General features: G+C 42.8%; 1 pseudogene; it reads right to left on the bottom strand.

Annotated features, from left to right (window-relative positions):
- Positions 1-9,895: 9,895 nt before the first annotated feature.
- LOC134931626 (5S ribosomal RNA) lies at positions 9,896-10,014 on the bottom strand (annotated as a pseudogene).
- Positions 10,015-22,035: the final 12,021 nt, after the last annotated feature.

The following is a 22,035-nucleotide window of genomic DNA, read 5'->3' on the forward strand; positions in this document are numbered from 1 at the left end:
GGTACTTGTTACCTATCTGCCGTATAACCACGGGTCGATGTACAAACTGCGACCCTCAGCTCGGAGCATAACAAAAAACCTTTTTACTTCAATACTACACAATGCACAATTCCCTATTACGCTCCTCTGCAAATCTCACGATTTGCGTATTTCAATCTATATTAACGTGAGTCAGCCGCCTCACGCCACCAAGCCTCCACTTACTTGGTGTACTACGGGACCCGATTTCCGGGGTTCAAATCCACTCACTCCTACGTTCGCTCAGTCAAATACACTTTGGTTTTTCTGTACAGAAAATTTTAATTCATTCAGATAGGCAGCTTTACCCCAGAGGCAATACAGATTAAACAAAAGTTTTAGTCTTATGGCAACAATGTGAGAGGGTATGCAAAGTATAGGTGTCTTTAGTGTACGCTTTATGGCGCCCAAAAAAAATTTCACAGATTTTTAAATAGCTTTTTTTCCTGTTGTTTTACGGGTTCTACCAGCACCTCTGCAAACCATACAGAGCAGACGTCATCTAATCAGTACAGGGTTTTCAGTGTATCCATCGACCACGAAAAGGTTACGTAGGATACTTTCTGTCCACCCTTTTGCTGATAGATTAAGTTTGCTATGACCTGTTAGACTGTGAGTATGTGGAAATCGGATGAGCCCCCAATTGTAAACGCTAGTTTACGTACAGGACTAAAGCAACACTTTAAAAAGACATTTCATACACTTTAAATGAAGCTGCTACGGCCGCTATACTTAATCCACAACCTACGTACCTATTACACTATTAGCGTACAGAGTCCCGTACCGTGTACGGACTTTGCATACAAACGCCGCGCTGACTGTACAAAGTACACTCAGCGCGTACACACCCAAAGATACACCGTGAACCCTTAATAGCTATGCATGCGATAGTAATACACTTTAAACCTTAGCAGGGAAAGGAAAACACGACACCAGATTGTATTTAAACTGCTGGGTTCCGACACCACAACATATTATTACTGAAAGGGGGTTACAATCACAAAGCAATACAATACAAAAGAATAATGGCTACAGTCAATGGTACATACTTTTGGTTTCGCCTGCGCTTCCCGGTCCAGTCCTCAGTCATCAAGGGTGATGAGCTTCAGCGTCTGTGATAGTGACCTGGCGTGCAGCTGGCTCTTTATTCAGTAGATCAAAACATAATACAATAGACACTGTGTGCTCTTCTTCCATTGGTTCGGGGGTGGGACATATCCTGTGCACCGGGGATCATTGGTCAGCTCAAGAAGTGGGCGATGGCTAGGACTTGAGATGTGGTTTCTGTTGTTTGCATCTGAGTTCCTGCCCCATGACCAGTTAAACCCATCACATTAATCATACATAAATTTGGTATTATTAATAGCTTAATGTGGTAATATATAATACTATTCTTCTTTCCACCAGATTAATGTTTATGTGACTCTGAACAATATGATCCCACACATGATATGATTATCTATTTCCATCCTCAAGATATACACATATCCACATATATCCATATACTTTTATTTATATATATATATATATATATATATATACACATACATACACACACATATACTCCTACTATTACAATTTGTTAGGAATTATATATATATATATATATTCAAATAGGGATAAAGTCTCTGCGCCTTCAGTGCTTGGGTATGGAAACTTCCATCTGTGTATAACCAAAATGATATTTATATGCGTACCGTATATATATATATATATGGCAACAATGTATATATGGCAACAATATACAAACACAAACATCACCAAGAGTTTAGACTATGAATGTTAATATCTCAGATTTCTAAATGTCTGGTTTGTATTTTTGTTAGCTATTGCTAATTGAGTTTCTCTCAGCCTGGGTTTCTGGGTATTGTCTCTTTATTTGTTTTGTCTTCAGGTAAGACAATGACAATCCAGTTCTTATTGCTTTCAATAGAAACTCGGCTACCCTAGTAAACAAAGGTGTTTGCCTTCTTCATAGAATTTCAAAGTTTAGTGTAAATAAGGCCATTGTATTTTAGTCTCTGGGAGTTTAATTTATGTGTGACCGATCTTCATGCTATTTAGAAGAGGAAGCAGACAGTGTTGGATTTATGCAATATATAGATTAGATTTATGATATGTCTTTGTGGCTTTTCCATGCAAGTACAAATTCCACTGTAATTACTCATACCATGCTCTAATGTGCAGGACCGCGGGAGCGACCATACGCAATTTGCGAATATGTGCACGCACAGCTGAATACGTACGCACACGGAGGCCATCTATGTGGTGTTTGTACGTAATGTGTGTGTTGTAATATTTTCTGACATCGACAACATCAAAACCTCATCCCAACTGTGAAGTATGGTGGAGGGGGCATCATGGTTTGGGTCTGCTTTGCTGCCTCAGGGCCTGGACAGATTGCTATCATCAACGGAAAAATGAATTCCCAAGTTTATCAAGACATTTTGCAGGAGAACTGAAGGCCATCTGTCCACCACTTGAAGCTCAACAGAAGATTGGTGTTGCAACAGGACAACGACCCAAAGCACAGAAGTAGATCAACAACAGAATGGCTTTAACAGAAGAAAATACGCCTTCTGGAGTGGCCCAGTCAGAGTCCTGACCTCAACCCGATTGAGATGCTGTGGCATGACCTCAAGAAAGCGATTCACACCAGACAACCCAAGAATATTGCTGAACTGAAACAGTTTTGTGAAGAGGAATGGTCCAAAATTCCACCTGACCGTTGTGCAGGTCTGATATGCAACTAATAGGAATAGGAAATGTTTGGTTGAGGTTATTGCTGCCAAAGGAGGGTCAACCAGTTGTTAAATCCAAGGGTTCACATACTTTGTCCACCCTGCACTGTGAATGTTTACATGGTGTGTTCAATAAAACATGAGAACATATAATTGTTTGTGTGGTGTTAGTTTCAGCAGACGGTGTTTGTCGATTGTTGTGGCTTAGATGAAGATAATTACCAATTTATGGTCTTGAGATGAGATGAAGACCAATTTATGCACAAATCCAGGAAATTCCAAAGGGTTTCCATACTTTTTATTGCAACTGTATGTAGGGGGATTGAGTTTGCTTACTCTTTGGCCAAGGAAGCTAATATAACATTATCCCCTTATGCTAACTGCAACTTATTTAAACACTCAATATAGCCTGTTGAGCTGGATCTAGCGAATTATTGCTGGCATGACATCTTACAAATAATGAATTTGGACTGTTTCTGGCTAAAGTGCTGCTATATTTAGTAACAACCTATCTGCATACTAATATTATACTTAATTATTTTATGCTTGCATGAACTTTGGTGTGCTTTTATATTTCTGAATAGTCTATGCCAGTGGTTCCCAAACGCATTATACCATCTGTGCAAGAGCAGGGATATCCCTAAGGCCTGGGCTGTTGGGGTGCCTGGAGGACCACATTTGGGAACCACTGGGCTATGCAGTTCTGCAGTTAAAAAGGAATTGGTTCTCCTTATTTTATGCCATTTTGTGCTGCCACTTCTGACATTTCAATATTGGATATTTTTAACTAATTTTAATCTTTATATGTGTTTTATGTTTGACACTGGCCGTGTGTGTATTAAACATATATGTAATATTTTAATATTATTATTAAATGATCATTGACTTACGGCGCTTGTTTACTTTGTTCTTAGCTTTATTTTCACTGCAATTTATATCTGAGTATGCACACAGCTCCCCCCCCCCCCCCCCCCCCAATCACTGGCCCCACCACCTGCAGGTTTTGCCAAGGTGTTAAGTTACCTGCTTATTTTTGCTTTGCTACCAACTCAACATCAGCCCCACTGTATCGCCTCACCGCAGAGGACCTGCAGTCGGGTTTAGCCAGCACTAATGTAGTGATCCACAGCCCAGCGTTGCTTACACAAAGGCGATCTGTATGGAAACCTTTCCTACACAAGAATGTCTGATGTCTGCAAAGTAATACATATATAACATAGTAACATAGTATTTGAGGTTGAATAGAGGCAAATTGCCCATCGTGTTCAACCTGTTTGAAGTTGTGATGATTCTACATACTTGCTAAATAATGTTTTATGACTAGTTAGCTGCTATAACTCATGTTACCTCTGGATTAACCACGTTGATATTTTAAGTATTATAACCTTGGATAGCTTTTTCATTCAGAAATTTATCCATTCCTTTTTTAAATCCAATTACAGAGTCCGCCATTACCACCTTCCCTGGCAGGGAATTCCACATCCTGATTGCCCTAACAGTGAAGAACCCTTTCTTCCGTTGCGTTCGGAACTTTCTCTCCTCCAGTCGCAGCGAGTGCCCACGTGTCCTAAACTGTGTTCTTTTAATAAATAATTCCTCTGATAACTCTTTGTGATGTCCCTTTACATATTTGAAGATATTAATAATATCTCCTCTTAGGCGCCTCTTTTCTAGTGTATACATATTCGGCCTAGTAAGTCTTTCCTTATAGTCCAGTCCTTCTAGGCCTTTAATCAATTTAGTAGCTCGCCTTTGAACACTTTCGAGTTCACTGATGTCTTTTTTATACAGTGGTGCCCAAAACGGAACTCAATATTCCAGGTGCGGACGTACCAATGCCTTATACAGCGGCATGATTACATCCGAGTCCCTTGTCTCAATTCCCCTTTTTATGCACGCTAGCATCTTACTTGCCTTCTTTACTGCGTTTTGACATTGTGTATGGTTATTAAGCCTATTATCAATGAATACCCCAAAATATTTTTCCAACTCTGTTTCCCCTAGGTGTTCCCCATTTAATATGTAGGATGCAAGTTTGTTTTTAGTCCCAAAATGCATAACCTTGCATTTGTCTGTATGGAACCTCATTTTCCATTTAGACGCCCAGAGTTCAAGTTTAGATAGATCATTCTGCAAGGACTCCACATCCAATTCTGAATTAATTACCTTACACAGTTTAGTATCATCTGCAAAGATTGACACTGTGCTTTCCAGGCCTATTTCTAGGTCATTGATAAATATGTTGAACAGTAGTGGTCTGAGTACGGACCCTTGTGGTATTCCACTGACTACTGGGGACCAGGTTGAGGACTTCCCGTTGACCACTACTCGCTGTCCCCTGCTATTCAACCAGCTGCTTATCCATGTGCAAATAGTTTTTCCTAGGCCAAGCTCCTTTAATTTAATCATCAGTCTCCTGTGAGGAACTGTATCGAAGGCTTTAGCAAAATCTAGGAAGACCACATCCACTGCTTTTCCTTGATCAAGATTATTGCTCACTTCCTCGTAGAAGCTAATTAAGTTAGTCTGACATGACCTGTCCCTCACAAATCCATTCTGGTTCTTGCTAATAATCCTAGCGGACTGTAGATACTCCTGTATGCCGTCCCTTAGAATTGCTTCCAATATTTTCCCCACTATAGATGTTAAACTAACTGGTCTATAAGCCACAAAACAAAGGGGGTAATTCCAAGTTGATCGCAGCAGGATCTCTTTTGGGCAAAACCATGTGCACTGCAGGGGAGGCAGATATAACATGTGCAGAGAGAGTTAGATTTGGGTGGGGTGTGTTCAATCTGCAATCTAATTTGCAGTGTAAAAATAAAGCAGCCAGTATTTACCCTGCACAGAAATAAAATAACCCACCCAAATCTAACTCTTTCTGCAAATGTTATATCTGCCCCCCTGCAGTGCACATGGTTTTGCCCAACTGCTAAAAAAAATCCTGCTGCGATCAACTTGGAATTACCCCCAAAGTGCTGTGGGCTGATGAAAAGTGACAGCTCAAAACAGGTAAGATTTTTCATAAAGTCATCCATCCAGTACATACCTGAATGTCGACCATTCAGTACTTACAGAAGGGAAGAATAAGCTTTTAGAATGGCCAGACATTCTGATTTGGTTTCTTTTTGGTAAGAAAAATAAAAGGTTAGGTCACAGGCTTATATTGTTGGGGATGTTGTCATTAGGTCGACATTATAAATGTTGATACTGCAATGTCTACATTGTTGAAGTGTCTTCTGGCAACATGTCATGTTTGTAGGTCTACATATTAAGGGATAGGAGCCTGAGGATGAATAGTCTTGGCTAATGTAGGCAGTGTGATTACAATTTAATAACTATCGCCTGCACTTAGCCTGTACTTAAACTGGATGAAAACTGAAAAACATCTAACAACTAAAACCACAGAAGAACTTACTTGCAACTTCAAAAGTAGGTGTACATCTAAAGCTGGCCATACACCTATTTATTGTCCAATCTGGCTGGTTTGAATGAAAATCTGGTGATGTATGAGAGCAAATGACAATTGACCATTTGCTCCTAAATGCCAGAAAACTGACAAATCAGGCAAATTGGTTAAATCTTCAGAGCAATTACATCCTTCATTCTCCCTGCAGCACAACCCAACTCACTGCCGCCTCAATTATCCACTCCCCTCTTATTAACACTCATGAGCTTTTTACTTATCTTTATACTTTGACAATAGCATCCACAACCTGTCACCATAAAAAAATATTCACAAACCTCCTACTACTATATTTCTCTCTCTCTCTCTCTCTCTTGCGTGTACAAGCTGGTGACATTTTGCCAAATCCGGCCCGCAACCACTTGCCCCACTCACATTCACCTTATTCGCAACAATATAAAAATCCAGCTAACCTCATTAATATCATGCATCTCCCATAACATTCTGATCACTAAAATGTGCCTTATGGAATGCATGCTCTGTTTGTAACAAACTAACATCCATCCATGACCTCTTCATCTCTGACCACTTCAACTTGCTGGCTATAACAGAAACATGGCTCACACAATCAGACACGGCCTCCTCTGCAGCACTGTCACATGGTGGTCTCCAATTCACACATACCTCCATGCCTGGTAATAGTATAGGAGGTGGGGTTAAATGGTTTACTATCCCAGTCTTTCACATACCCAGTTCTACCACAGGTTCCATCAGTCACATTCACATCATTTGAAGCACATTCTGTCAGGATTTACACAACTTTCTCTCTGCATCTCAGCTATCTATTTCCCACCTGGGCAACCCAAACTATTTCTGGAGGATCTTTCTTCCTGACTCCCTTGCTTTCTATCCTCAGACATCACCTCCATAATAATGGGCGATTTCAGTATTGCTGTTGATAGTCCGAAATCTTCTGCTCATGCCTCAAAACTACTCTCTCTAACTTCCTCTCTCGGCCTCTCCCAATGGACTGACTCCTACCTATTTCTGCATTCACTTCTCCTGAGGAGCTGCAGCTGTCAGCCCCACCGTTGGTTAACTGTATTCTCCCGTATTAAATATAAAATACTTTTACACATACACCAGGCCATTAACCAAACTACACCACTGTATTGTACATCTCTTTGCTTATCTCAAAATATTTCCCAAACCGACCTCTTCGCTCTTCACAAGATATACATCTCTCATCCACACTCATTATTTTTGCTCCCATCCATGATTGCGGGACTTTCTTCGGGCTGCATCCACTCTGTGAAATGCCTTCCCACACACAATAAGACTCTCCTTTAGTCTCCAAACCTTCAAGTGTTCTCTAAACACTTACCTCTTCAGACAAGCTTATCAAATTCCGGAACTGCTTTCCTATTCAATTACATCCCCACTATAGAGTCCACACATATCCTCACATATTTTCTCTTCACTTTCCCATCCTCCTGACCCTAGGCCCACATTGCTGTGTGACCATATCATACAGCCCACCAAGAACCTTTGTAATCTGGTGGACCATTATGCAATAGATAACACCTACCCTTGTGTATCAAGGCCTACTTACCCATAGATTGTAATCTTGTGAGCAGGGCCTTCCTACCTCTATTGTCTATTCGGTATTACCAAGGTTTTTCGTTTTGTTACATTTTATTACTGTTATTTGCAATTGTAAAGTGCAATGGAATTTGCTGCGCTATATATGAAACTGTTAATAAATAAAATGTCAACATGAGGGTTAGGCTGCAAGGGGGGGGGGTAGAGATAGGCTCTAGATGGAGGGGTAGGGATTAGGGATAGTGGAATAATACATACAGAACACCGGAGGATCAGAGCTCTGCACCGGTGCAGCATGACCGAGCTGCACTGGAGGTGCAGAAGCAGTCAGGAGTAGCTAAGTGACTGCTGGACCGAAAGGGACGATATATCGACATTTAATCAGCGTCTACATGATGAATAATGACATGGTCAATGCCGACATGACCATGTCTATATTAACATTGCTGACATATCATACCAGACCCATATTGTCAGAGGTGATCAGACAGAACAATTCCCTGCTTCAAAATGTTTCACCTTACGTGCTTTGTCATACAAATATATAATTGTTCTGATACCGATTATTAACATTTCCCAAACTGATTTCAAAGTGACTGCACATCAGCTATGCATTAATCAGTATCCGGCAAAGAAAATATTCAGAAAATGTTACCGCTCCTCCTATTCAGGGAATGAGGAGCCCATATTAGATAAAATTAAAAATCTTCTTGCTAAAATGAAAAGCTAGGATGGCCTCACTCAGACACGTACTGTTCACGCCTCTGCAAAGTTCTGTCTGGTGACATTCAGCCTATAATCAGAGGGGTGGTAGTTGTGCACAAGGACCGTTTCTGGACCAGAGCTGATGTCCAAATACCGACAATGGGGGTCATTCCGAGTTGTTCGCTCGTTGCCGATTTTCGCAACGGAGCGTTTAAGGCAAAAATGCGCATGGTACGCAGTGCGCATGCGCTAAGTATTTTAGCACAAAACTTAGTAGATTTACTCACGTCCGAACTAAGAATTTTCATCGTTGATGTGATCGGAGTGTGATTGACAGGAAGCGGGTGTTTCTGGGTGGTAACTGACCGTTTTCTGGGAGTGTGCGGAAAAACGCAGGCGTGCCAGGAAAAAACGCGGGAGTGTCTGGAGAAACGGGGGAGTGGCTGGCCGAACGCAGGGCGTGTTTGTGACGTCAAACCAGGAAAGAAACGGCCTGAGCTGATCGCAGTGTAGGAGTAAGTCTCGAGCTACTCAGAAACTGCTAAGAATTTTCTATTCGCAATTCTGCTAATCTTTCGTTCGCAATTCTGCTATGCTAAGATACACTCCCAGAGGGCGGCGGCTTAGCGTGTGCAATGCTGCTAAAATCTGCTAGCGATCGAACAACTCAGAATGAGGGCCTATATCCGATATTACTGTGAAACGCAGTTAATCATCTCCTCAGTGGTGCACCCAGAGTCAATAAATCAGTGCAGCTTATACAGAGGGGAAAGGGGACTCTTTCTTGGGGCACTCTTTGAATAGTATTACAAGTGAAGTTTTAACTATCCTTCAATGTAAAAATCATGTATCCTACTAGAAGCAAAGAAAATGATCACAAACATTAAAGATAAGATATTCCTTTTTTAGATACACATTTTTTTTGACCTGAATAAGTCACAAATTTTGACTTGAGTAAGCAGAGGTGAAAATATATTTCAGGTATCATAGATGGTACACCTAGTCATCATGAGGGGCTTCCCAAAAAATCCCCATATTTTCTGACTTTTAATTCCCATTGGGGTATGTGTAGGGTATGCAATAGAATATTACTAAGTTCAGGATGGTCTGTAAGACTGTACTGCCTGGCGATTGTCAAATGCGAGTGTCCTAGTCTTTCTTATAATCTGGTGCTGGCTAAGGGGGATAAATCTCTTGGGTCCTACCGCCTAATCTTGGTGGGAAAAAACATGTATGTACCTTTATTGTAACATCATACCAATCGTAAATTGCAATGCAGCGAGGAGGAATGGAACTCGTGCCGCCTGTATGCAAAGTTTCTAATCACATTCCGTCGTGCTTAGCAGGGTTTGGGGCAGAAGAGTTAAAGAGAAAATCTCTCAGTAAGGTATGGAGTTTAGGACTTCTGCTTTTCACCAAAGGGTGCTTACTACACCTGGTATTCACAGGAGGTCTGCCATCCAAGTACTGACCAGGCTTATCACTGCTTAGCTTCCAAGATCAGATGAGATTGGGAGTGTCCAGTGAGGTATGGCAGTAATGAGCTGCATGAGAGTATGTGCTCCACTGTATGAGAGGTGTAGAGTGGATGAGAGAGTGCACAGAAAAAAATGGTTTGGTGAAAAGAGTAATTTACCCTTTTGGAGAGATAAGAGGAGAAGAATATAAGAAGGGGCAGAAGTGGATTTACCGCTAGGCAGCCAAAGCTGCTGCCTAGGGCCCGGCAGGTGTCAAGGGCCCCGATGACAGGTCCGAATTGCAAGTTCCAACGAAAATGCTTGAGCGCTGGGCTGGCTTAATACTCCTAGCAGGCTGTCAGTTATCAGACAGCGGCCAGGTGCCTGCTCCAGCGCTTGCTTCTGCATGCTGTATCTCAGTCAGGCCGTGTTGTGCCCCATCATGACGTCACATGCACAGAGAGAAGAGCTGGCCTGGGACACGCGCCAGTGAAGAGTGAAGGCTGGTAAGTGCTGCTGGTGCAGCGTTTTCTTACACTGGCCGGGTTGGGAATGCGGCAGCAATGGCATACACTGGCTGGGGGAGGGTGCAGGCAGCATGAAGCCTCCTTTCCCCCTCCCCTGTAACAGCCAGCGTGGTGACACTACAGACCTAAAAGGGGGCAGGGCTACACGGGACCATGATGCACTTCAGCCTGCTACACAGGAGGATGAACTACTACATATAGCTTTGGCCAGCCAGACTTCCTTAGGTATGTAAGTGGCTAGAAAAAGAGTGAGTGAGTGAAAGTGTGTAATGTATGTACAGTATGTATGTGGTGTGTGTATCTGTGTCTATGTGTGACTACAGCATAATGTGTGTAATCGTCACTGGTACAGATAGCGTTATGTGTGTAAGCTTCACTGGTACAGGAAACGTTACATGTGTAAGCGTCACTGGTACAGGGGGCGTTACGTATGTAAGCGTCACTGGTACATGGGGCGTTACATGTGTAAGCGTCACTGGTACAGGGGGCGTTACGGATGTAAGCATCACTGGTACAGGGGACGTTACATGTGTAAGCCTCACTGGTACAGGGGGCGTTACGTTTGTAAGCGTCACTGGTACATGGGGCGTTACATGTGTAAGCGTCACTGGTACAGGGGGCGTTACGTATGTAAGCATCACTGGTACAGGTAGCATTATGTGTGTAAGCGTCACTGGTACAGGGGGCGTTACGTATGTAAGCATCACTGGTACAGGGGACGTTACATGTGTGTCACTGGTACAGGGGGCATTACCTTTGTAAGCATCACTGCTACAGGGGGCGTTACGTGTGTAAGCGTCACTGGTACAGGAGGTGTTGTGTATAAGCGCCACTACTACAGGGTTCATTGTGTGTAGAAGCGTCACTACTACAGGGAGCATTATGTGCTCTGTCCCTTTGTAAAGTATGGGAGGGTGCAAATTTATAGTTTGCAAGGGGGGGGGGGGGGGCGCCGAACACCCTAGCACCGGCTGTAATTGGCATGTTTACCCAGTATCATAGCAAACATGTTCTTCTTATCTACAGCAAGCATGCTAGTATATACTTTAAAAAATTGTCATTTATGAGGAGCTTTCGGGTGATTTTCTTTAAAATATATATATATTTTAATCCGCATATTGTCATGCTGCAATGTTGCAGCTGATAATAGGCAGTTGGGCCAATATTGCAGAATGTGTGGTCCCAGAACTGCTGTGTTGCAGTGAGCAGTGGGGATGGCCTCGCGCACTGGTGTGATAAGGGTACTGTCTTCTTTGACAGAATTCATTACATTTTACACTGACAATCAAAATGAAAAACAAATAGTACTGCTAATGCACCACTCTACGTAACTGCTATGGTCCAGGCTCTGGCAGCAAGCAGCAGTGGTAAAGGTGGAGAGCTGTATCATAGCTGCTGGCTCCTGTACTCGGGTAGCCAGTGGCAGCGGTGGTATGTTGAGCGCTGCAGCGTGTCGGCTGTCTCCTGTGCTCAGGCATCCGGCAATGATACTGGGGCCATGGCACTGATGTAAGTCGCTGCTTGCGGTTAAAGCTCAAAAAGGCCGGTGGCGGTTCCATTGTGAGAGCACCTGACAAGCTTTAAGAAGTTGAATATAAGGAAAAATAACAAATAATGTAGGGGGCATAGTTCAGGAACAAAAATACAGTGCTATGGTTGTTTGAGGAAGGATCTGTGATTTGCTTAGGGCCCCATCAGGTCTAAATCCACCTCTGAGAAGGGGTGGTCTGCACGGTCCCTTCCACTTTCACACTGTCATCTTGCTAGATGCAGGACAGTGTATTAGAGGGTACCGAACATGGAGAATTTCTTTAGAAATAAAGAAGTCCTATTGCTGTATGCATTTGCCCTGACTGACATATTCAGCCTGTAACAGCCCACACCTGTTTGGGTTACATAATGAATAAGTTACCTTACGTTAGACTTGCTTGAGTACTAAAAATGTATCTACAGTAGGTATTCCACACCTCACTGGGCTCTTATTTTGTAATCTGTTTGTTAGTTGGCAATTTGATTTTATGAATTTAAGTTTCTAATTATAAACGGCAACCTAAACCTGAATAATGGCATGGGCATACCCGATATATAGATGCATATTGCTATTAAAATAGGCACAGCACACTTCTATAATCACAGTATATACTCAAAATGTTACAGTAGATCAATCACTAAAGAACATCCACTTCACAATAACAGATGCAGATGAGTCCTTAATATACATGCTAGATAAAGCAGAGCAGGAAAAACAGAATTAAAAGGCAGAGGTTTCATTTTATGTGTGGGTGTGTAAGCTCTCATCCAGATTTTTCATTCATCTCCAGAACAAATGATATAGTACATACACATTTGCAAAATACATACACTGCTCAAAAAAATAAAGGGAACACTAAAATAACACATCCTAGATCTGAATGAATGAATGAAATATTCTTATTAAATACTTTGTTCTTTACATAGTTGAATGTGCTGACAACAAAATCACACAAAAATTATATATGGAAATCAAATGTATTAACCCATGGAGGTCTGGATTTGGAGTCACACTCAAAATTAAAGTGGTAAAACACACTACAGGCTGATCCAACTTTGATGTAATGTCCCTAAAACAAGTCAAAATGAGGCTCAGTAGTGTGTGTGGCCTCCACGTGCCTGTATGACCTCCCTACAATGCCTTGGCATGCTCCTGATGAGGTGGCGGATGGTTTCCTGAGGGATCTCCTCCCAGACCTGGACTAAAGCATCCGCCAACTCCTGGACAGTCTGTGGTGCAACGTGTCATTGGTGGATGGAGCGAGACATGATGTCCCAGATGTGCTCAATTGGATTCAGGTCTGGGGAATGGGTGGGCCAGTCCATAGCATCAATGCCTTCGTCTTGCAGGAACTGCTGACACACTCCAGCCACATGAGGTCTAGCATTGTCTTGCATTAGGAGGAACCCAGGGCCAACCGCACCAGCATATGGTCTCACAAGGGGTCTGAGAATCTCATCTCGGTACCTAATGGCAGTAAGGCTACCTCTGGCGAGCATATGGAGGGCTGTGCGCCCCCCCAAAGAAATGCCACCCCACACCATTACTGACCCACTGCCAAACCGGTCATGCTGGAGGATGTTGCAGGCAGCAGAACGTTCTCCTTGGCGTCTCCAGACTCTGTCACGTCTGTCACATGTGCTCAGTGAGAATCTGCTTTCATCTGTGATGAGCACAGGGCGCCAGTGGCGAATTTGCCAATCTTGGTGTTCTCTGGCAAATGCCAAACGTCCTGCATGGTGTTGGGCTGTAAGCACAACCCCCACCTGTGGACGTCGGGCCCTCATACCACCCTCATGGAGTCTGTTTCTGATCGTTTGAGTGAACACATGCACATTTGAGGCTTGCTGGAGGTCATTTTGCAGGGCTCTGGCAGGGCTCCTCCTGTTCCTCCTTGCACAAAGGCAGAGGTAGCGATCCTGCTGCTGGGTTGTTGCTCTCCTACGGCCTCCTCCATGTTTCTGATGTACTGGCCTGTCTCCTGGTAGCGCCTCCATGCTCTGGACACTATGCTGACAGACACAGCAAACCATTCCACAGCTCGCATTGATGTGCCATCCTGGATGAGCTGCACTACCTGAGCCACTTGTGTGGGTTGTAGACTCCAGCTCATGCTACCACTAGAGTGAAAGCACCGCCAGCTTTCAAAAGTGACCAAAACATCAGCCAGAAAGCATAGGAGCTGAGAAGTGGTCTGTGGTCACCACCTGCAGAACAACTCCTTTATTGGGGGTGTCTTGCTAATTGCCTATAATTTCCACCTGTTGTCTATTCCATTTGCACAACAGCATGTGAAATTGATTGTCAATCAGTGTTGCTTCCTAAGTGGACAGTTTGATTTCACAGACGTGTGATTGACTTGGAGTTACATTGTGTTGTTTAAGTGTTCCCTTTATTTTTTTGAGCAGTGTATATAGAGAGATATATAAAAATATATAATTTGCAGGGCCGGCAGATGAGGAGATGCAATAAACGACACATGTGAATGGACAATGTGGATGTTATTTTGTTCAAATTGAGCTCAAAGCGACAAATCTTCCAATATATCGTCTAGTGTGTACCAAGCTTATGGTTCATAAAAAAAATAAAAATATCACATCTGATTTGTCTGTAATTTAGGTTATTAGAAGGGTCAGGTGAAAGCCACAAAATAATATTCCAATGTTTAGACACCTTTTATTAAAATGTAACTGCCCATTCTTTACTGAATGGGCAGTTACATTTTAAGTTGTATAAAACTAAGTGGTACAGCACCTTCCTTTTAGGTCTCAATCAGCGAGTGTGGCAGGTCATGTTGCGTCTTATTAAAACCTCAAAATATTGACATTATTTACCAGAGACAAGTGGTAACGCATTATGGGGGTAATTCTGAGTTGATCGCAGCAGGAATTTTGTTAGCAATTGGGCAAAACCATGGCCCTCATTCCGAGTTGATCGGTCGCAAAGCGAATTTAGCAGAGTAACACACGCTAAGCCGCCGCCTACTGGGAGTGAATCTTAGCTTCTTAAAATTGCGACCGATGTATTCGCAATAATGCGATTACTAACTACTTAGCAGTTTCAGAGTAGCTCCAGACTTACTCTGCCTGTGCGATCATTTCAGTGCTTGTCGTTCCTGGTTGACGTCACAAACACACCCAGCGTTCGCCCAGGCACTCCCACCGTTTCTCCGGCCACTCCTGCGTTTTTTCCGGAAACGGTAGCGTTTTCAGCCACACGCCCCTGAAACGCCGTGTTTCCGCCCAGTAACACCCATTTCCTGTCAATCACATTACGTTCGCCGGAGCGAAGAAAAAGCCGTGAGTAAAAATACTTTCTTCATAGTAAAGTTACTTGGCGCAGTCGCAGTGCGAACATTGCGCATGCGTACTAAGCGGATTTTCACTGCGATGCGATGAAAAATACCGAGCGAACAACTCGGAATGAGGGCCCATGTGCACTGCAGGGGAGGCAGATATAACATGTGCAGAGAGTGTTAGATTTGGGTGGGGTGTGTTCAATCTGCAATCTAAATTGCAGTGTCAAAATAAAGCAGCCAGTATTTACCCTGCACAGAAACAAAATAACCCACACAAATCTAACTCTCCCGGCACGTTATATCTGCTTCCCCTGCAGTGCACATGGTTTTGCCCAATTGCTAACAAAATTCCTGCTGCGATCAACTCAGAATTACCCCCATTGACCATAAACCATTTCTTTTTTTTTTATAAATCTTTTTTATTGAGGCAACAAAGAAGTGATACAAACATACCACAGTAGTTACAATGTTGATTTGATAAATCTAGTTGCAAAATGAGGACAAAGCAGATGTCATACATTGATACAAATTCTCGTTATAGTGGAAACAGTCATACAAATAAGTAACTCTGAGTATAACATTAAGTGTTCGAAGTGAACATCTCTTGGTTTTGAGGAAAACTTATTGTATATCAGTATAAAACAATAATCATCAATAGCAATGTCCCAAAAATAATATTTGAACATACAAAAATAAATAAGACTGCGAGTCCTGAATCCCAACAACGGCCAACATGCAAAGAGTGAGTGTCCCTCTCCCTCCCCCTACGCCAAGGCTATCGGAGGATCACGGGTTATCGGCCTGGTAAGATACCATGTGGTGTCCTTAAGACTATAATGAATCTGATTTCTAGTTGTAAGTGGGAGCGTGTCTATGTACGACTCCCAGAGTAAAAAAATAAAAAACGCTCCACTTTCCTTTCCTTATGCAGGGGTGTCTTCATCCAGTCCATTCGAAATTGAAAGTATAGTTTATTAAAAAACAATGATAATTGAGGGGGTGAATTATCAAGCCAGCTCTGCAATATAGTTTTTTTACCCGCTGCGCTTATGGTCAGTAGTAATTTCTTTCTACCCGGGGTTATTCGAAGCATAGGATTAACCATTCCAAAAATTGCCCACTCCGGGGTAAATGTGACATAATTTGTCAATTTTAATTCAGCATATCTGCGTATTAAGTGCCAGAAATATTTTACAATAGGGCAAGCCCACAGGCAGTGGTAGTTATCTGCCTCTTCCTGATGACACCTGGGACAGTTATGAGTCGTTGAGGTTCCTATATGAAATAGACGTAGCGGGGAAAGATATGCATTATGAAATATGTTTAAAAATAGCTCAGTATACATGCTGGAAGGGAGTGTTCTGCGAGAATATAGAAGGGCCTTTTCCAAATCTGGAATTGTTAGTTCAGGGAAGTGGGACGACCACCCCAACACTCCTCCCGACACTTTAGTATGATCCATAATATCTCTGAGAAATGTATAGTGGATCGAAATAGCTTTACGTTGAGGGACTGTATTTTTCAAGAGGACGTCTAGGGGGCTATCCCAATCTTTGCCAGAAAAATGCTGTAGGACGTGGCTTACATAAAAGCGTGTATGCAGGAAAGCCAGAGGATATGGCCTAACCATGGCATATGTAGTGGATAGTTCTGTAAAGGTGAGAGGGCGTTTCTCCTCCGATACTAGAGACCCAATATTCTCTATTCCCGCGAGTCTCCATAGGGTGAAGGGATGAGCAGCCATGCCGTCTAGGAATTCAGGATTTTTGACCAGGGGCAGATGTAATGAATAGAAACCATTGAATCCAGCCTTGTGACGCAGGATGTGCCAAAGCCTCCGCGTTGTCCAAAGCAAAGGATTCAATTTGATACGTTCTTCCACTTCCCGATCATGTTGATGTAACAAGCCTATTAATGCAGTGTCCCTCAAAAATTCCTGTTCCAGAGAGACATCAGTATAAATCGATGTCCTCTGTAGCCAGTCTCGTAAATGTCGCAAGAGAACTAAGTGATTATACCCAGTGACATCAGGGAAGTTGATGCCGCCATTCGTTTTTGGTTGATGTAACTTCCGTAAGGCTATGCGTGCGCGTCCTCCCTTCCATATAAATTTCCTAATTAAAGCGTTTAAGTGAACCGTATCTGCTCTAGTCAAAAGTACTGGAAGGTTTTGTAGTGGGTATAATATTCTAGGTATTGCTACCATTTTTAGGAGATCTGCTCGCCCCAGGAAAGAGAGTGGCAGGCGTTCCCAACGTTTCACATCTTCCATAAGCGTATATTACCTTTTTAATATTAAACTGGTATAAATTAACCAGATTTCGGGGTAGAATTATTCCCAAGTAAGGGATAAATGTTCTGGCCCATTGCAGAGACAAATGGGAAGCCCAGCGAGGTTGGGTTAATGTACTCCTAAGGAGCATTGCCACAGACTTGGCCATGTTAAGTTGCAGGCCGGATATGGAACCATATAAATTAATTGTGTGTAATATTTGATCTAGGGAGTGTTCCGGGTAGGATACATACAACAAGATATCTTTATTCCTCTACACCCAACTCTAATACCCTGAAAGGCGTGCCATTGCTGAAGAGTGCGTAGTAAGGGATCCAGTGCTATGTTAAAGAGGAGGGGTGATAAAGGGCAACCTTGACGGGTGCCTCTTTCTAGTGTAAAGCTTGGGCTTAAAAGGCCATTTACCAGTAGGGAAGTATTCGGATCATGGTAGACATATTTTATAAAATTTACAAAGCGATCATCAAAGCCTCTTTTTTCTAACACAGTATAGAGTTGCAACCAGAGTATAGAGTCAAAGGCCCTATGGATGTCTAAGCTGGCCAATATATTTTGAGTGGGTGCCGGGCTTTGAGCCGCCACAACAGCTGCTATAGCCGTCCTAATGGCTCTAACTGCATGACGTCCCTGTACGAATCCCATTTGATGGTCTGAGAGGATTGACGGCAATATAGCCTGGAGGTGCATTGCCATGAATTTGGCCAGCAATTTGTAAGACATTTAACAGGCTTATAGGTCTGTAAGACGTCAACAAGCTCAGATCCTTGTCTGGCTTAGGAAGTAGGGTCATGAAAGCATCCCATAAACCATTTCTAAAAAAAACAAAAAAAAATTGTTCTACATCAAAAGTTTATAGTAAGTGTTTGAGGTTGGAAAAAAAAAAAAAAGACAAAATTTGTCCATCTAGTTCAACCTATTTGTGGTCTCCTACGCTGTATTATTTTTAGGACTAATTTTGTCTGTTTCTAATGTCGGCCGTTGCGTTTATTCCTTTTTTTTTTTTTCTTTCTTTTTTTATAAATTACTATAGTACGTAACTATGCACCAGAACCCTGTATATCCTTATCCATTAGGTACTTATCTAGTCCATTCTTAAAGGTGCTGACCGAGTGCGCCATTACTACTCTCTCAGGCAGTGAATTCCAAACATGTATTGTCCTTACTGTGAAGAAACCTTTACGTCTCTGTGTGCGAAATCTCCTCTCCTCCAACCTAAGCGGGTGTCCTCTACGTTGATCTTACCAAAAACAGATCCCCCGCAAGCTCTGTGTATTGTCCCCTTATATATTTGTAGATGTTGATCATGTCCCCTCTTAGGGGTGTATTCAATAACTGTTGGAAGCTGCCGTCTTGTCGGAAAGACGGCAGCTTCCGACAGTTTTAGGTCGGAAGGGGTTCCGACCTATTCATTACGGCCCCATTTTTTCAGACAAGTCGGGAAACCCGACTTGTCGGAATGCACGCTGATCGGCGGCTTCAGCCGCCAATCAGTGAGTATTGTCGGAAGCGGTGCCAAACCCGACAGGTTTTAGCCCCGTTTCTGACAATCTCAATCCGACTTTAAAAAAAGTCGTATTGAGATGATGGAGCTGAGAGCAGAAGACGGAGGGAGCAGTGGGGAGAACAGGAACCAAGCGGCAGCGTCCACCCGAGGTCCCGCTTGCTGGAGCCGAGTGGACGCTGCCGTGAGCCTCCAGTTACGCTGCTGCAGCCGCTGCTCCATCGTCTCCCTCCCCTCGTCCGCTCCTTCTCCTCCACTGCTCTCCCCACCACCGCAGACATCTCCCTCCCCCCCAGCGCAGCTAACAGCTCCCCCCGATGCCGCTGACAGCAGCAGTAGGTCAGGAAACCGGGAACGGCCAAATCAGACAGTCTGATTTGGCCACTCTTTGAATAGGAATGGTCGGGTCCATTCCGACAACTGCATGTCGGAATGGACCCGCCTCTAATTGAATATACCCCTTAGTCTCCTCTTTTCTAGTGTAAACATGCCTAGTCTTGCAAGCCTTTCCACGTATTCCAGAGTCTTCATCACCTTAATTAGTTTGGTCGCCCGCCTCTGAACCTTTTCTAATTCCAGGATATCCTTTTTGTAGTACGGCGCCCAAAATTGTACACAGTATTCAAGATGTGGCCTCACTAGGGATTTATATAATGGGAGTATAACACTCATGTCTTGCGTCAATTCCCCACTTTAGTCATGCTAACAACTTGTTAGCCTTCATTGCTGCAATCCTACTTTGGGTACTGCTGCTTAGTTTGCCATCTATGTGAACACCCAAGTCTTTTTCCAGTACAGAATCCCCACATTTTACCCCATCTATACTTCTTTTCCACTTGCTAGCACGGGTCGCAGCCGGGAGCCTGACACAGCTGCGACCCGTGCTAGAGCCTCCTTCTACACGGAGCTCACCAACCCGGCATATTGTCAGCTGCTGACACGGCAGGGGGCGGCGCTGGGAGATCACATGATCTCCCAGCGCCGCCCTTCCATACACTGAACGGGAGCCGTGTCGCATCGACACGGCTTCCGTTTACACTTCACAGCATACCGGGTTGAACACGTGTTCAACCCAGCAAGCCACCCGGGTAGGATTCCCGGATCACTTGATCTGGGAATTTGCAGGGGGGGGGGCAGTTTCCAGTAGAGGAAAAAACACAGGTAAATGCGCGCCCCCGTGCATTTACCCGTGTTTTTAGAGCTAGTGGAAAAGGGTATTAGTATGTAGCTGTTATTTTTGTTCTTGCTACCACAGTGCATTACCTTACACCTGTCTGTATTGAAGCTCATTCTCCATTTTGCTGACCGTGCTTCCAGTTTAACCAAGTTATTCTGAAGAGACTCAGCATCTCCTTCTGTATTTATAACCTTACACAATTTGGTATCGTCTGCAAAAATTTACACCATGCTCTCTAGATCTACTGCTAGATCCTTAATGAAGATGTTGAACAATAGTGGTCCAAGTACAGACCCTTGTGGCACACCACTTAGTACTTCAGTCCAATTTGAAAAAGTTCCATTTACCACAATGCGCTGCTCCTTATTATCTAACCAATTTGTGACCCAAGTGCATATTATGCTCCCTAGCCCTAGTTCTTGTAACTTATCTATAAGTCTCATGTGTGGTACTGTGTCAAAAGCTTTAGCAAAGTCTAAAAATATTACATCCAACTCCTTACTCTGATCAAGGTTCACACTAACAGTTTCATAAAAACCTAGTAAGTTTGTTTGACATGATATATCCTTCACAAATCCATGTTCGTTCCTAAAATATAACCTAATTTGCTTCAATGAATTTCTGTATACTATCCCTTAGAATACCTTCCAGTACTTTCCCCACTATAGATGTAAGACTAACTAGTCTATAATTACCCGGTTCGGCTTTACTTCCCTTTTTGAATATTGGCACTACTTCCTCTATACGCCAGTCTTTGGGAATCATACCTGATGTGAGTCATTGAACTAGCAAGACCGCTATTTTTGATCTTCAGAGTGAAGCTCCATGAGAACCCTTGGATGAATTTCATCAGGACCAGGTGACTTAATCTTATTTTTCTTTTTAATCGGTCACAGACTACCTTCTCACTTAAATAAGCACTTACAGTGCGACATTATCTTTGTTGAGATTGTGTGTTAATCCCTGCATCTGGTCCTCTCTTGTGAATACCAATCAGAAAAACTCCTTTAATTTATCCGCAATGTCATTATCGTTTTTGATTAAGACTCCCAGCTTGTCCTTTAAAGGGCCTATACTTTCCTTCTTTAATATTTTGCTGTTGATATATTTAAAAAAAAATGTGGGGGTTTGATTTGCTTTCCTTTGCTACTAGCCTTTCAGTTTCTACTTTAGTCGCTCTTATTTCTTTTTTGCATATTTTGTTACAATCCTTATAGTACTCCGCATTCCTGTCTGATTTAATATTTTTTGAATGCTTGCCTTTTTTTGCCCATTAGTTCCTTAATCTTTTTTGTTAAGCCACATTGGTTTGGAATTTTTAGTCCTTTGTTTGGTGCCCATGGGAATACATTTGTGAGTATTACTAATGAACAGTGATTTTAATACCTCCCATTTCTCTGTAGTATTTCTTCCTTGAAACAAAATTTTCCAATCAATGTCCCTTGAAGCTTCCCTCATCATGTCAAAGTTGGCTTTGCTAAAGTTTAGAGTCCTGGTTGAGCCAATATAGGACTACTTATGAAAACAGATATTGAATGTGACCATATTGTGGTCGCCGTTTCCTATGGGCTCCCCTACTATAATATTGGATATCAATTCCCCATTGTTAGTTTTTCATAGAACACTATTTTACCTGCTACCCAAGCCCAAGTTAGAGCTCTCAGATCAGATCACATCTTTCTAGCTCCCAAACCCGATGAAACCATATATCCCATACTTAACATTTGTTCTCTCCTGTAAGTGTACAGGCAATTTCACAACTTCACTTCTGCAGTAAAC

This window comes from Pseudophryne corroboree, chromosome 5, assembly GCF_028390025.1.
Source record: "Pseudophryne corroboree isolate aPseCor3 chromosome 5, aPseCor3.hap2, whole genome shotgun sequence".
Taxonomy (NCBI): domain Eukaryota; kingdom Metazoa; phylum Chordata; class Amphibia; order Anura; family Myobatrachidae; genus Pseudophryne; species Pseudophryne corroboree.